This window comes from Canis lupus, chromosome 24 (assembly GCF_011100685.1).
Source record: "Canis lupus familiaris isolate Mischka breed German Shepherd chromosome 24, alternate assembly UU_Cfam_GSD_1.0, whole genome shotgun sequence".
Classification (NCBI taxonomy): domain Eukaryota; kingdom Metazoa; phylum Chordata; class Mammalia; order Carnivora; family Canidae; genus Canis; species Canis lupus.
The window spans coordinates 12,620,667-12,637,573 of NC_049245.1; the positions used below are offsets into that span (position 1 = coordinate 12,620,667).

The 16,907-nt window shown below is 40.9% G+C and overlaps 1 long non-coding RNA gene across 8 annotated transcripts in view; it reads left to right on the forward strand.

The window, feature by feature from the left end:
- Positions 1-16,907, forward strand: part of LOC106557702 — a 130,446-nt gene that overhangs the window by 78,889 nt on the left and 34,650 nt on the right. For 4 of the 8 annotated variants that reach the window (XR_005377591.1, XR_005377594.1, XR_005377593.1 and 1 more), the window contains exons 4-6: positions 7,905-8,128; positions 14,040-14,223; positions 15,443-15,502. This is a non-coding gene — a long non-coding RNA (uncharacterized LOC106557702). Of the gene's footprint in view, positions 1-7,904; positions 8,129-14,039; positions 14,224-15,442; positions 15,503-15,552; positions 15,651-16,907 lie in introns of all 8 variants that reach the window. The other 4 variants (XR_005377595.1, XR_005377598.1, XR_005377596.1 and 1 more) reach the window with 2 other exon arrangements.

The window sequence follows — 16,907 nt, forward strand, 5'->3', positions numbered from 1 at the left end:
GACACAGGCAGAGGGAGAAGCAGGCTCCATGCAGGGAGCCCGACATGGGACTCGATCCCAGGTCTCCAGGATCACACCCGAGGCTGCAGGCATCATTAAACCACTGCACCACCAGGGCTGCCTTGTCATGGGAAGATTTGAATGAATATTCTGATCTATTCTGTTTTGGGAACTGTGTAGCGGTCTACAGCAGTGAGGGGGAAAGAGCATTTACTATGGTGGAGCTCAGTGGGAAGGAAGGCCTAGGCAGCCTGAGAAACAGTTCATCCTCAATCAGTGATCTCTGACAGATTCTTTCCAGTGACCACCATCTCCTTTTTCTCTGACCACCCACCAACACTTACAACCCAGAAACCAGTTTTTGACCTTGGCCTGGAAACTGATCCTCATTCTTGCATAACTTTATCTGCAAGGAGGTTGGATCAGTGTCCTTGCTGCACAACTGGACCCTGACTGAATAAACAGTCCACAGCTGTTCATAGAGAGGGGCAGCCATCTCCCAGCACAGGGGAAAGAAAGCCGCTGATGGCAGTAGGGTGAAAGTTATGAAATTGGCAGTGGGAAGAACCCAGGAGGCTGAAGGTCAAGGCAGTAGCTGGAGTCCTGCTTTTTAGATTTAGAGATATGTTTGGGGCCCCCTCCAACTCCTGACAAGCTTCTTTATTTGCCCTAAGTAGCTCTCTCCACCTCATGGTAATTCCTTCCCTTTGCCTGTTCTGGAACCTCTGCCATTAGAGCCATCCTTGGGTTAGGAAACAAATCAGACAGTGGCTTTGGAAGGCCACTGTTAACTGTACCTTTGACATCTGGCATCTATAGGGGTGGTGAAGGGGAGGCTGTAGGTTTTCTTGGAGTCTTCCTATGTCAGTACCCAGATAGACAGAGCCCTGGGTATTTTTCCCAACCCGCTCCAGCTGGATTTGAGGGAAGGCCACAGAGTCTAGGTAAGTTTCACTGATCTGAACCGTAAGCCTTCCTGAGCCAGAACCATCCTGGCTGTTGGATTGTCACAGGGCTTAGGGTCAAGAGGGAACATCCAGATGTCTCCAGGTCAGGAGGAGCAAGTCTGCAGCCTGGAGCTGCTTCCTGGAGAGGCAGAATGAGAAGAAACCCCCTGGTCCTTAGATTCTGCGTGTATACAGGCATGCCCTGAGCTGCACCTGTGTCGGATTATTGCACCCAGCTTTCCAGCCAGCTCTGCAGTCTGGCTTGTTTGTTTACTGCAGAGCCGTGTCCCCTCTGGTGCAGGTGGTGTTGATGCTCTGCAGGGCCCAGCAAGGTGTACTGGGCAGCTTCCAGTCTCCTTACATAGCTGAGAGCACTGCAGTGAGGGCCCGGGCCAGCTCTGGGCTGCCTGCCAACAGCCTCTTGCAGACTGCGTCACAAGCACAGACTTCTTGCTTACAGGCAAGGGAGGAGTAAGATAACAACGCTAGGAACTTGCAGTGTGTATCTGGTGCTGCTTTGAATGCTTTCCATGTCTCTCTGCTGTTTCATGCATTTCCTCATTCCCTCTCCTTCCCTTCCCATCCTTGCCTCTCACTCCCTCCACTCCCCACTCCCCATTCCACCACATCTGTGTCCTGATGACTTTTTAGGCCAACCTCCAGAGAAAGTGACCCAGACCATAGTGCCTCCCATTGGGACAGTGCTTTCTAGGGAGAAACAGGCTGGTTGACCTGAGGCCATGCTAGACATGCCAGTGGGTATCAGTGTGAAATAATAGAAAATGAGCAGTTTCCATTTAGAGAACTTCCTCTGGCATGGAACCAGCAGGGTGCCCTTAGTACATCAAGTTCACCCTTCTGTGTCTTGATTTCCCCATCTGTAAAATGAGAACAATTACCCCTTCCTTCTCTGATTATAGGGTCTTGTGAGTATCAAGAGGGATACTAGAAGGCTTCATAAACTTTAATGTACATGGGAATTACCCCGGGATCTTGTTAAAATATAGATCCTGATTCTATAGGTCGGGGGTGGGGAGAGTCTGCATATCTAACAAAGTCCAAGGTTACTGGATGCTGCTGGGCTGGGGATCACTCTGAGTAGGAGGGACTAGCAAAGAAGAGGACAATGTAAACATTACAAAAAACCAGGAAACTGTAACATTTTAATTATTTTATGTATTTGCCCCCCTAAAAAACCCATTTGCATCTTAAAAGGACACTTCACATTTTTAATTCAAATGAATGTCATTATTTTAGGCATCTCAGATGGCTACCAGAGAGAAAATGTAAAGTTAAGAGGGACTGATTATCATTTCTGTTGTCACTCGAGCTGTCTCCTCCTTTCCTTTCCTTTTTACTTCTCTTTCCTTCCTCCCCAAAGAAGATTGAATCTGGATTTGAATGCAGATTTCTTATCTAAGCCTGTGGTCAACAGGTAACTAAGGGTGTTGTGTCTTTACCTAGGCCAGATAGTGGACAAAAGAGAGGTTGATTGAAAGCCATTGTTCTCTAAAGAAAGAGAATGTGTGTGCACCAAAAGGCATGTACAAAACTGTTCATAGCAGCACTATTCATAAAGACAAAGCTGGAAAGAGCCCAAATGTCTAATAGCTTTGGAATAAATAAATCATGGTTTATTCATACAGTGGAATACTACAGAATGATTAAAAGAACCCCAAAATACTATATCATGTACCCTCATATATGGATCTTACAAATGAAATGGTGAACAGAAAAAGCCAGACCTTATGCCATATGATTCAATTTGAATGAAGTTCAAAACCAGGCAAAACTAAGTAACAGGGTTACTTCTGTATGAAGAGACAGTGTTAACTGAGAATGGACAGAAGAGAGCCTTCTGGGTGCTGGAAAGATCCTTCCTACTAGTCTGCGTGTTTATATCACCAATTCACTGCTATTAACTTTTAAGATTTGCACTAATTACTGTATGCTTGTTACATCCAATAAATACACTTCAAAGCTACAAAAAGAGGGGGTCCCTGGGTGGCTCAGTGGTTTAGTGCCTGCCTCCGGCCCAGGGCATGATCCCCGGATTGAGTCCTGCATCAGGCTCCCTGCATGGAGCCTGCTTCTGTCTCTGCCTCTCTCTGTCTCTCATGAATAAATAAATTTTTTTTTTAAAAAGCTACAAAAAGAGAAAGCCTGTTTCTAATTTTACCCCTATTTTCACATTTCTGGGCTCTGTTCTCTTCTTCCATCTCGCATTTTTCATAAAATGGAAGCCCCTGTTGGCCATATCAGTCAACTTCTCTGCTTTACTCCCTGCTGGCTTCCCAGGTACTTTTGCTAGACCTTGGAACAAAAATAGAACGTGCTTTCTCATCACTTCCCTTGTGACTGCACGGGAGGCCTCAGGCTGTGGAGTTTGCTGTTCACAGGTTCCCCTCTGAGCTCAACACCTGCTTCTACCTCCAGTGCTCTCCTCTGGCCACAAGAACCCCTACTCTCTTCATGGCTGTCAGCTGCAAACTCGTCTCCCTAGACCAGAATCAGGCATGCAGAACTCTTTGTAGTTTATGGTTTGTTTAATGCTTCTGTCCCATATTTAGGTTTCTCCAAGGGGGTCTGAAAGCTATAGGGTATCTATTAACTGTTGTCACAGTGCTGCCTAACAAACCACCTCAGAGTCTTCAAGCTACAACCATAATTAGGTCTTAAGGTTATGAGTCAGCTGAGTGGTCTTCCTGCTCAGGGCCAGGCTCTGCTGATCTCAACTGGGGTTGCTTGTGAGTTGGTGGTCAGTTGGAGGATAACTGCTTGTGGATGGCCTTGCCCACATGTCTGATGGTCAGCTGGCTGGTGTCTGGGGAAATGGCATGACTGGGTCACATGTCTCCCATCCTCCAGCAGGCTAGTCTGGGTATTCATTGCCACATGGTGGTAGCTGGGGGTTCTAAAAGAGAGAGGAGAGGTGTTTAAGGGCACTGGAGGTCAGGTTTGGAACTGGCAAACTGTTTGTTCTCCTTGACTCTATTGGTCAAAACCAGTCCAGGCTAGGTTCAAGAAGTGGGAAATACACTCTACCTCTAAATTGGAGGAACTGCAAAATCACATTGCAAAGAATGTGCACATGGAAAGGGGTAGAAAATGAGGGCCTTCTTTTTTTTTTTTTTTTTTTTTTTTGTGATCAATCTGCTCCATGTGGCTTGGGCATCAAGACAATGGTATTGAAAATCAAATCTTATCCCTTCTGCCAAGATCTGTGGGGTAACAGCTGCTATCCAGGCTCCCCAGGTGATACTCTTGACCCCTCACCCCACAAAAACAGTCAAATATATTTTCCAGCACTCTTTTATGCATTATTCCTTTGGGGCTCAGCAGGCTGTTTTAATCTTGACTGGTCAAACAAATGTGCTGCAATGTGGGTGATCACATAAAAGGAACAATCTTAAATGTTTCTGCTCATGCAAAGCCGTTTTAGGTCAAGTTCCTTAGAAAAGCCTGAAATGGGGATTCTTATGAAGTGATTTGTTGAGGGAAGATTCTCAGGAAAAGGGGAGGGGCCTAGGCATGAACATGGTTACCCTTGGAGATTAGAATTGTTCCACCTTGAGACAAGGAAGCTGGGTATCTGTCAGCCATTGGCTGTGGCTGCCCCTGGGTGAGGAGCGGTGGCACACCTCTCCATTGCTGTGGCTTCCATCAGCCTCAGGCATTTTTCTAGAGGATATAACTATGAGCTCTCAGAGCAGGTGGGGAAGGGGAATGTAGCCCAGGAAAAGGTGTCTGGAGGAGACTCCAACAGTATCTACTACAGAGAGGCACTATTTAGAAAGTGAATTTTTAAAAAAGATTTTATTCATTCATTTATTCATTTAGAGTTCATGTGAGCATGGCAGAGGTAGAGAGAGAATCTCAAGTAGACTCTGCACTGAGCATAGAACCTGATGCAGGGGGCTCCATCTCATGACTCAGATCATGATCTGAGCTGAAATCAAGAGTCAGATGCTTAACTAACTGAGCCATCCAGGCGCCCCTAGAAAGTGAATTTTGAACTCAAAGAGAGAAAATATAGAGGATGCTTACCATACCATGAAGCAATTCTTAGGCACCGGCTGGATGTTTAACATTCATTCAATTGACACTGTCTACTTGAGATAGTATCAGATCCCACAGGCTATGGGCTTAGTCCTACAAGATTGCCCTCTACTTCACAAGCCAGCCAATTGCAAGTAGAGGTTGTTACCTGTACTTCTGAACAACTGGATATTTTGCAGGTCCAATGACTCCCTCCTTGTGTTTGAGTAATTTACTATCATGGTTCACAAAATTTAGAGAAACATTTTATTTACCAGGTTATGCGTTTATTATAAAAGGATATAACTCAAGAGCAGCTAGATGGAAGACATGCATAGGGCAAGGCATGTGGAAAGGTTGAGGAGTTTCCATATCTGAGTATGCCACTTTACTCCAAATATGCACATAATTACCAACCCAGAATCTCTCCCAACACTGTCCTTTTGGGTTTTTATGGAGGCTTCATTACATAGGCATGATTATTAAATCATTGGCTATCAGCAACTGATTCAACCTCCAGTTCCTATCCCAGTCCCCAGAGGTTTGGTGGATGGGACTGAAAGTTCTAACCCTCTAATAATCTTGTTGGTTCTCCTGGCAAGCAACCCCCATCGTTAGGTGCAGTCCAAAAGTCATCTATTAACATAAAGACACTTTTATTGCTCTTATCACTTAGGAAATTCCAAGGGTTTCAGGAGCTCTGTGCCAGAAACAGGGACAAAGACCAAGTATATATTTCTTTTTTTTTTTCCTTTTTTTTCCAAGTATATATTTCTTATTATAAATCACAATATCACAAGGCTTGACAATTGTCTAAATGTTTGATGAGTTGTAATGTCATGTAGAGAAACCCATTCTGTAGGCAGCTCTAGGATCCCTAATTGGGCCCTCTGTAAAAGCAGATTTGTGCTTAACATAAGGGGAGGACTTTGTGTGTGTGTGTGTGTTTTTAAGATTTTATTTATTTATTCATGAGAGACAAGGAGAGAGAGAGTCAGAGATATAGGCAGAGGGAGAAGCAGGCTCCATGCAGGGAGCCCAACTTGGGACTCGATCTGGGACTCTAGGATGACGTCCTGGGCCAAAGGCAGACACTCAACCACTGAGCCACCCAGGCATCCCAAGGGGAGGACTTTGAACAATTAGAGTCATATGAACACAGAAAGGCCTGTCCCAAGAGTAGTGAGTTTCCCAAAAAGAGACTGCACAGAGTTTGGCAGGAAGGTAGTATAGGGCATCAATTAGGTTCCTCAAAGAAAGAAAAAGATGCTGGTTCTTGACATTCTGATCAGAGATTTAAGAAGAAGGTATACAATGGAGATATTGGTTCAGGTCAAGTACACTTCTGTTAATACAGGACTGTTTATTATGAGTGAATCCCTTGTTCATTAACCCTGTGGGCCACATGCCAGCTGAGAAGTGGACTGGTGGGAACTTCTTGCAGTTAGAGTGAGCCCTGGTAGACATATAGTATGAGCTACAAAGTAGAAGAGAAAGGTGGGTCCTGAAAGAAAGACTAAGAACCTAAGAGGAAAGGTCACTGGGTATATCCCTCTCAAAGTTCCATGGTCCAGTACTGGCTCTGAGTCTTATTGGAGATATACCCTCAGATACTGCTTGATAGAATTTTCTCATGCCTCTAGACTGGCTGCACAATAGACCCAGTTGTGGATATTTTTAAAATCCTACTGTCCAGCTGTTCCTTGGACCAATAAAATCAGAATTTCTTGAGGGTGGGAGACATAAAATTTTTAAATTTCATTGTGTAATTAAGGTTGAAGACCACTGGCCTAGGGACAACAATTTTCAGACCTTAGTTTACAGCAGAATCATCTGGAGGGCCTGTGAAAGCACATGTTACTAGGTTCTACCCCTAGAATGTTAGATTCAACAGATCTGGGATGAACCTGAGACTGCATTTCTATCAAGCTTCCGGGTGATGGTGCTGCTGCTGGTGGTGGGAACACCATACTTTAAATATATTTAGATAGAGTTAGGCGTTTAGATTTAGCACCTCCCCCATCCCATCCCATCCCATCTATGATCATTGGGGGTTTTAACTTTCTCCTGGCTAGGTCATAAGGGTTGGGGATGGGTGGAGAGAGGAGTATAAATTCATTGGGATGCATGATAGGCAGTGATGAGTATTAAATGGCTTCATTTGGCACTAGAAAAAGAGCTGGCAAGCAGGGATGCTATGGTAAGTATGCATGGAATATTTTCTCAATTAAATTTAAACCTCTGCTGCCAGAGAAAAAAAAGTCTCTCATGAAAGTTGTATACTTCAGAGTAAGTGGATTTAAGAATATTTCTCTGTGATAAAGATATTTTATTTGGCTTCTTGGCAACGTAAAAATTTGTGATCAGGATATAACACTATGATATGAAACAAATTCCACAAATAAGTGAAATGAAGTCGGTCAAGACAAACAACATAAGCCATCTTGCTCAAGGACAGTGACCCAGCATTACAGGCAAATTTTGCATTTGATGCTAGCCATTCAACTTCTGAAATTTCTCCAAGAATGAAAATCATCCAGGGATGAAGAAATAATAAAGGAAGTCTCAACTACAATTGCAAATGTTGCATTTTCTGATCATAAGAGGAACAGTTTCCAAAATGAAAAAAAAAATCAAGCATTTTATAGATGTTTTGCCAGAACTGGATCTTATTCCATAAAGTTTTTAATCACCTTTTTAAACTTTTTGCGCTTTCTTATTGTCTCTTTCAGGCCTGATTATTCAATGTCTACAATTAATATTTATATTGACTTGAATCATCTTTACCAAGCCCCACTTAGCAGCTTTGCTAACTGCCCACCCAAGTCCTCTCTTCACTTGTACCTCACTAACTGAACCCTGATTCTTTTTCAGAGCAGCAAAGTACCCAGCTAAAAACCACTCCTCCTTTCTTTGCAGCTACCTGTCCTGGCCAGCGAAATGTGAGCAGAGGTCACTAGCTAAAGCTTCCAGAAAACCTTTCAGAAGTGGAGAGAGACCTAGCTTGCTTGTATCTTTTACCTCTTTCTCTTCATCATCTTTCTCATCTCATCTTTCCCAACATGGATGAGAGGCTATCCTGTGGCCTTCAAGTGTTGTACCTGAGGACAAAAGCCACTTACCAAAGCTGGCAGAATGTGAAGGTAGGAGAAGCCCGGGATGATGATAATGTGGGATTTGCAGCATCAGACCAGGGGTGCTGACTTCCAGTCTTCCTGTAACAAAAACGAAATCCTCATTTGGAGGGACCATGATGGGCGACTCTGTGTCTTGCAGCTCAAAACAATCCCAACTGGTATATCCACTCTCTTCTTTAAAGTAGCTCTGTTACTGGCAATAGTAGAGCAGCAATTCTCAGACTGGAGCATGCATCAGAATCAGCTGGGGGGCTTGTTGAAATACATCTGAGTTCCAGCCCCAGATCATCTGATTCAGTAAATCTGGGGAGAGGCCTAAAAATATGTATTTGTAAAAAGTTCCCAGGTGATCCCTGTGTTGCTAGCCTGATAATAAAATTTTAACAACCCACTGATAGGCACAGAAAGGAGGCAAACCTATCTGTGATGGTTTCAGTGTAACCCTACCTCAAGTGAGAGCTTGAAGTGAATGACACTTCAATGTTCATTTCTTGAATCCTCTAATTCTGTGACTCTGTTTACACTGGCCAAAAGACCTGATATTCTCCATATTCAGCTGTTGGGTGCCAGTAGTCAAACCCTCAAAATGGCTGCCTAAATATATATATATTTTAAGATTTATTTATTTATTCAGAGAGGGAGAGAGGCAGGGACACAGGCAGAAGGAGAAGCAGGCTCCATGCAGGGAGCCAGACGTGGGACTCAATCCTGGGTCTCCAAGATCACACCCTGGGCTGCAGGCGACGCTAAACCACTGCACCACCGGGAACTGCCCTGCCTAAATATTTTCAAGACATCCTAGGTACTTAGCAGTGGCTAAAAACAATCTGGCGGTTGAGTCAAATGCCTTATGAAATCTTATCTTTGCCCTTAACATACCAGCATATTTCTTGGGATCCAGTTCACATATGTAGTGAGTTTTAGGCACCAACAACTTCCTTTGGTGGCATCTGCCTTCGGGGACTACTCCCATCCACAGCTTACTTGAGGGAACAATTTAGAAGAAACTCAAGGTGACATTGTCTTACCATTCCTCTTTTGAAGACTCTCTCTTACACTAGCTACTAATAATTGCTAACTTTCCAAATGAGTCCAGGGAGATTAATTTTCTATAAAAGCTGATTTATGGCCCGCCATTCTAAGAAGATGGCCTGAGTCACTCTCCTAGACTCATGCTCACAGCAGAATAGTCAGTGATAAAAATCTTCTCTTTAGAGGCAGAAAATTTATGGGCAAACTTCAAGGTCCTCCCCCTAAACTGAGTAATTAATCTTGAGGCTAGATAGGCAAAGCAAATAAAGATCATTTGCAGAGCAGCAAAAAGGGATGCCCCAAATTTGGATTTTCAGGCACAGTCTGAATATTGAGGCCTTATGTATATTGAGGCTTTGCCCTGCATGTTGTTTCTTGGTTTTCTGGTTGGTTTCTTTTTTCCTTTTTGTCTTTCTTTCTTTCTTTCTTTCTTTCTTTCTTTCTTTCTTTCTTTCTTTTTTTTTTTTTTTTTTGCCTTTCATATTCTTTGTATTCCCCCAATTAGGAATAAAGCTGAGTCTACTCCAATTATAAGGCTAGTAGTTTAAAATTTAAGATATTTTTGAGAATCTGCAGAATAGGATAACTATAAAAACACTACTGCTACTATCATGTATTGATCATAAATCCCTTTTTTATGACTGAACCCTGAATTTTTAGGAAGTCACTGAGGCCTCCTAATGACCTTGTGGGATGAATTCAATTATTCCTCCCATTTGACAGATGGGCCAAAGAGAGGCAGCTAACTTAACCTAAACCACAGCTAGTAAACTGGCGAAGCCAAGGATTAGAGGCCCAGTAGGCTGATCTTAGAACTCTTAACCGCGTGATGTACCAAACCAACAAATAAAAAACTACCTATGGAGGAAGTTGGGGTGGCATATTTATGTAAGTAGGAAGTTTTGTGGGGGTCAAAAGAACTTAGGTAACTTCAAAAGCAGACTGGGAGAGGTATAGGGCTCATTAACAATTATAACATGCCCAATTACTTATTATTTTATACACTATAATTGCATATGCATTTATATAATATTATATTAATATAGAATTATATTAATATCATTATATTATATAATTAACAATACATAATATATGTGAGATGTATATATAATATACACTATATTGATGATCTTGTCTTATATAATATGTGATATTTAACATACATAGTTTTTGGAACAGTTTTACTAAGATATTATTCACATACCATAACATTTAGTAATTTAAAGTATACATTTCAGTAGTTTGTAGTATAGTCCCAGAGTTGTGCAACCATCACCACTAATTTCATAATGTTTTCATCACCCTAGAAGAAACTCCATACCCACTAGCAACCACTCACTATTCCTCCCTTCCCTCAGTGTCTGGCAACAACTAATGTACTTTCTTAGACAATAGAGTTGTCTATTTTGGTTGGTCCATGTAAACGAAATCACACGATATGCAGTCTTTTGTAATGGACTTCTTTCACTTAGCATCATGTTTCCAAGGTTCCTCCATGTTTTAGAACATATCAGTGTGTTCTTTTTATGGTCAAGTAACATTCCATTGTATGGATACATGATATCTGTTGGTCAGTTGATGGACATTTGGTGGTTTCCACTTTTTGGTGGTTATAAGTAATGAGGCTATTAGCATTCATGTATAAGTTTTCATATGAACATGTTTTCAATTCTCTTAGGTATATACCTAGGTATGGAATTGCTGAATCATATTTAACTCTATGTTTAACTTATAAGGATCTGCCCGCTGTTTTTCAGAAGTGGCTGAGCTACTTTACAACCCAATCAGCAAAGTGTAAGAGTTCCAATCTCTCTATTCTCACCAACATTTATTGTCTATCTTTGTCTTTTTTCTTTTAGTCATCTTCGTGGGTGTGAAGTGGTATCTCATTGTAGTTTTGATTTGCATTTAGGTAATGACTAATGATGTCAGGTATCTTTTCTTCTGCTATTGGCCTTCTGCATATCTTCTTTGGAGCAATGTCTTTTCAGATCCTTTGCCTATTTCTAAGTTAATCTTTCTTTGACTTTTTGCTGTTGACTTGTAAGTATTCTCTATACATTCTAGTCCCTTATCAGTTATGTGATTTGCAAATATTTCCTCCCTTCCACGGGTTGTCTTCTGACTTTCTTTGTGGTTTCCTTTGAAACACAAATTTTTTTTATTTTGATGAGGTTCAATTTATTAATTTTTTCTTCTGTCACTTGTGCTTTTGTGTCATATCCAATAAGTCATTGCCTAATGCAGTATTACAAATATTTATGGTTAGGTTCTCTGCCAAGATTTTTGTAATTTTAGCTCTTACATTTAGATCTTGGATCTATTTTTTAAATTCAATTAATTAAGATATAGTGTATTATTGTTTTCGGAGGTAGAGTTCAATGATTCATCAGTTGTATATAACATCCAGTGCTCATTACATCACATGCCTTCCTAATGCCTATCACTCTGTTACACCATCCTACCACCCTCCCCCCTCCAGCAATCCTCTGTTTCCTATGATTAAGAGTCTCTTATGGTTTGTGTCCCTCTCTGATTATGTCTTATTTTACTTTCCCCTCCCTTCCTTTAAGCTCCTCTGTTTTGTTTCCTAAATTTCACATGTGAGTGAAATCATATGATAATTGTCTTTCTCTGATTGACTTATTTTGCTGGGCATAATACCCTCTAGTTTCATCCACATCATTGCAAATGGCAAAATTTCATTTTTTATAGCTGAGTAATATTCCATTGTGTGTGTGTGATATATATATATATCACGTCTTTATCCATTTGTCTGTTGATGGACATCTGGGTTCTTCCCATAGTTTGGCTATTGTGGACATTGCTGCTATAAACATTGGGATGTGGGTTCCCTTTTGGATCACTACATTTGTATCTTTGGAGTATATACCTAGTAGTATAATTTCTAGGTTGTAGGGTAGCTCTATTTTCAATTTTTTGAGGAACCTCCATACTGTTTTCCAGAGTAGCTGTACCAGCTTACATTTTCACCAGCAGTGTAAGAGGGTTCCCCTTTCTCTGCAACCTCACCAACAGTTGTTGTTTCCTGACTTGTTAATTTTAGCCATTCTGACTGGTGTGAGGTGGTATCTCATTGTGGTTTTGATTTCTATTTTCTTGGGCCTTTTTTTAGCTGATTTTTGCATATGATATGAAGCACACATCCAACTTTATTCTTTTGTATGTGGATATCCAGTTGTCCTAGCATCATTTATTGAAAACACTATTCTTCCCCCATTTAATTATGTTGGCATTCCTGCCAAAAATGAATTGACCATAAATCTAAGAATTTATTTCTGGACTCTAAATTGGATTCTATTGATCTATATCTTTATCTTTATGCTCATATTTAAGACAATTACTGAAGCTTTGTAGCAAATTTTAAAATGAAGAAGTATAAGTTCTACAGCCTTAGTCCTTTTTTAGAATTGTTTTGGTCATTGTCAATTCCTTGCCTTTCTGTGTGAATTTTAAAATAAGTCTGCCAATTTCTGAAAAAAATGCAGTTGGAATTTTGATGGGACTAGTTTTTAGTCTGTAGAGCAATTTGGATATTGCTACCTTAACATTATTAAGCCCTCCAGTCCCTAAACATGAGATGTCTTTCTACTGAGTTAGGTACCCTTTCAATTGTTCTAGAAATATTTTATTATTTTCAGCATTCAAGTCTTGTACTTTTTTGCTTAAATTTTCCTACATATTTTATTATTTTTGATGTTATAAATGGCACATTATTCTTAATTTCAGTTTTGGATTTTAATTGCTAGTATATAGAAATACAATTGAGTTACATGTATTGATCTATTTTGCAACCCCATGAATTTTTTTATTAGTTCTAATAGCTTTTTGGTAGATTATTTAGAGTTTTCTACAGGCAAGATCTTGTCATCTGTGAATAGAGATAGTCTTAATTCTTTCTTTCCAGTGTGAATGCCATTTGTTTAATTAATTAATTAGTTAGTTAATTAATTAATGCTTAATTGCTTTGGCTAGAATCTCCAGTAAAATGTTGAATAGAAGTGGTGAGAGCAAACCATCTTGTTCCTGATCTTGGAGGAAAACTTTCCAATCTTATGTTGATATGATGTTAGCTGTGGGCTTTTTAGAGATGGCCTTGTCAGATTGAGGAATTTCCCTTCTTTACTAGTTTACTGAATATTTTTATCATGAAAGGGTGTTGAATTTTGTCAAATGTTTATTCTATGTTTATTGAGACGAGCCTGTGGTTTGTGGCCTTTGTTCTATCAATACGGGTCATTACATTATTTGACTTTGGAGTGTCAAACCATCTTTGCATTGCTGGCTGGGATAAATTCCAGTAGGTCATGGTGTCTATTCCTTTCTATACATTGTTTGATTCAGTTTTCTGGAACATGTTGCATTTTCATTTTGACATATAATTAAGTCTCAGAAGAAGACTTGGCAAAATACAAAGTTAGCCTTTGGCATCTATACTAATTGTATGACTGTGGACAAGTTATTGCCCCAATCTTTGCTTCAGCTGTAAAATGGAGAGAACAGTAAAATATACTTCTATTCCCTTGGGTTGTTGTGAGGATTAAGTGAGATATCTAGAAAATTCTAGTATCTGGCTCATAGTAAGTACTCAATAAATAGAAGTTATTATGATAATTAGTTTAATAAAATATTATGACCATTTCTCTAGCAGCCAGTTGGTGCTTATTCATGGAGTTATATCCTGTTTTCATTAAACTTTATTTCCATCCAATCAGTATTTGCTGCACAATTGTGGGGGACAGTGGATTTACTTTGGCCTAAGTCATTTGTAAGGTTGGTTACCTCATAAAGCATTGAACATTTTAATTACAGAAGGCAGAAATATGCTCACATGCTAGCTAACTACTAGCCCTTTGTGATGCAGGATCAGCACCCTGGGCTCACGGAAGAAACACGATCTAGAGCCAGAGAAGGAAGAGAGCTGGAGGAGAGGGAGCTGAAGGCAGGAGAAGGTCAGAGAGATATTTCAGCATGACAGAGCTGGTACTAAACCTGATCAGACTGGAAGAGGGTTTGCCTTACACAGAGCTAAGTACACCAACACGAAGGTAATGTCAAACAGTCCTGTAGAGATGAGAGTGGGAGCAGTGAGGGGCTGGCAGGAATGGTATAGGGACTTCCTCTTGTAGACCAGAGGCACATCTTCTCTATAGACAAAGGGTTCTCTTTGGGGGAATGCCAGAGGGTGCTTGTGGCTTCAGCTCTGGCCTCTAAGATGTAGTGACTGGCAGACCTGAATTTATTTTATTTTTTAAATATTCATTTATTCATGAGAGACACAGAGAGAGAGCCAGAGACACAGGTGGAGGGAGAAGCAGGCTCCATGCAGGGAGCCCAATGTGGGACTCGATCCTGGGTCTCCAGGATCACACCCTGGGCTGAAGGCAGCGCTAAACCGCTGAGCCACCCGGGCTGCCCCAGACCTGAATTTAAAGGTGAAAGGATTTCCACATCCTCTTTATCTGCAGTTTTGAACATTGCCTGTAATGTTCTTATAAAACAAAGATCTGATTTTCACACTGTTCTGCTTCAGGCCCTTCAAGGCTTTTCTTTATCACCAGCATAAACCCTAAATTCCTTAAAATAGTTTACATCTTTTGCATATTCTGCTCTCCTCTTGCCACTCAGTCATATTCAATGACTTCTTCCTTTTTGAATATGCCTTTTCATCTCTGAGTTTTTGCAATGCTGTCCCCTCCTTTCAGAATCCTCCCTCTTCTCTTCACCTCCCAGCTGCCTTCAATGGCAAGAATTCCTCCTCAATCTAAAGTTGTCAGCTTAGCCTGAAATTTCTCCCAGGAAACCTGATCCCCAAACTTTTAGGTAGAGGCCCTTCCCATGTGCTTCTATAGCACCTTGTTCCCCCATCTATCCCTCACATGTATAAATTATTGCCCATTGATGGCTGTGGGCTCTGAGAAGGCAGAGGTGGTATGTGTTGTTCACCACTCAAAATGGTGTTCTCACCCAGCAGCAGCAGCAGCAGCAGCTGAAAGCATGTTGGAAATGCAAACTCTTGGGCTCACTTCAGACCTATTGAATCAGAACTTCTGGGAGGTGGGACCCAGGAGTGTTTCACAAAATTTCCAGGAGTTTCTGATGTGTGCCAAATTTTGAGAAGCATTTATATAGTCAGGTGCCTGGCTACTGGTAGATGATCAATGAATAAATGTATAAGTCCTAAGTGTACTACTCATATGTAATCTTTACCAGATCACTTAGCCTTAGGATGATTCTCATCTGTAATATGCTCACCTCCTTTCATAGGATTAGGAGACAAAAATGTGATGGCTTATGAAGAAGCTTCTGCACACTGTCTGACACATAGTAGGTTCTTTCTTTCTTATTTCTTCATTCTTTTTTTTTTTTTTAAGTAGGCTCCATGCCCATCATGGAGGGGCTTGAACTTATAACCCTGACATTGAGACCTGAGCTGAGATCAAGAGTCAGATGCTCAACCAACTGAACCACCCAGGTGCCCCTTGTTTCTTCATTCTTATTTGTAGTTAAGTTGACTGCCTGCTAGGGTGGTCTTCTAACCCTCAGCCTGTTTACAGACCCTGGGAGATGTTTAGAGCATCCTACTCTGTTCACAGATCCAAAAAGGGAATAAATAAAATGCAGCTGATAGAAAAGTGTGTTCTTAGGAGTTTGCAGATGGCCCATCTGATCAGGAGTTTGTCTGGTTATGTGGGTTGATCAACATATGTAACAGATGAGGGGATATTGAAATGCTTTCTTTCCCTGCTTCAAGCCTATAGGCTAGGTGAGAACCATCATTTTTATTTTTAAAAGATAAAATTTTGGTTATCAATATTTTTCAATGCCAACTATAATAATTTCATTCAATCTGTTTATTAAATGATTTCAAAACTTGAGGTAGTATCTCTCCTAGTTTTGTCGTTTTAAAGTTTTTCGTAAATGCAAAGTAAGACAGGATTTAAAAGTTCCTGGGCTATTTCCTTGACCACATCCAACCACATCCGAGTCTGGTTCCTAAGTTCCTAATGGTTTCAATCAAGGTCTCATTCTCCTTAAATTGTCATTGAGCTGTTGAAGAGGGTTATAATTTCCTCCACATTTATTTGAATTGAATGGTCAATTAAAATACACAGTAACTAACCCCTAAATCGACTGGACTTCTAAGAGATTTTTTAAAAGGTGGTTAAAGGGATATGAAAATAAATGATGCATGAATGGTTAAGAGACCCACAATTCTTTTAAAGGCGCACTTTAATTTAGGCTGAAACCTATGCATTATGAAAAGCGCTACAAAAAAAAAAAAAAAGAAAGAAAAGCGCTACAAAGAACAGAGTGGGGGCAATACGGACATTTGTGTTCTTCATCAACGGAAAGGGATAGGTGGAAATTAATGGAGACAAAGAAGGGGATAGTGGCTTCTGAATTTTGTACGCTGGCATCTCCTTAGAATTAAATGGATGTGAGGCCCACAAAGGGAAGCTTGCCATCACACTCCGGGAAAGCAGTCTCAGCAAAGTATCCTGTATCCAAGAATGACAGAAAACTGTCAGAGCCACCTTCCTTCCAGGGATTGCACCAGTCTGAACAATAAGCATACAGGGTGACCAAATACCAGGGAGAATCCCAACCCCTTCCTCCCCGCCCCAAATTGTATTCTGCATACAACTTCCCGGACCTTTCTGTGAGCTGAGGAGTGGGAGAGAAGAACATACGTATTCACTGTGATTGGATCCTCCCTAACCCAAGTGAA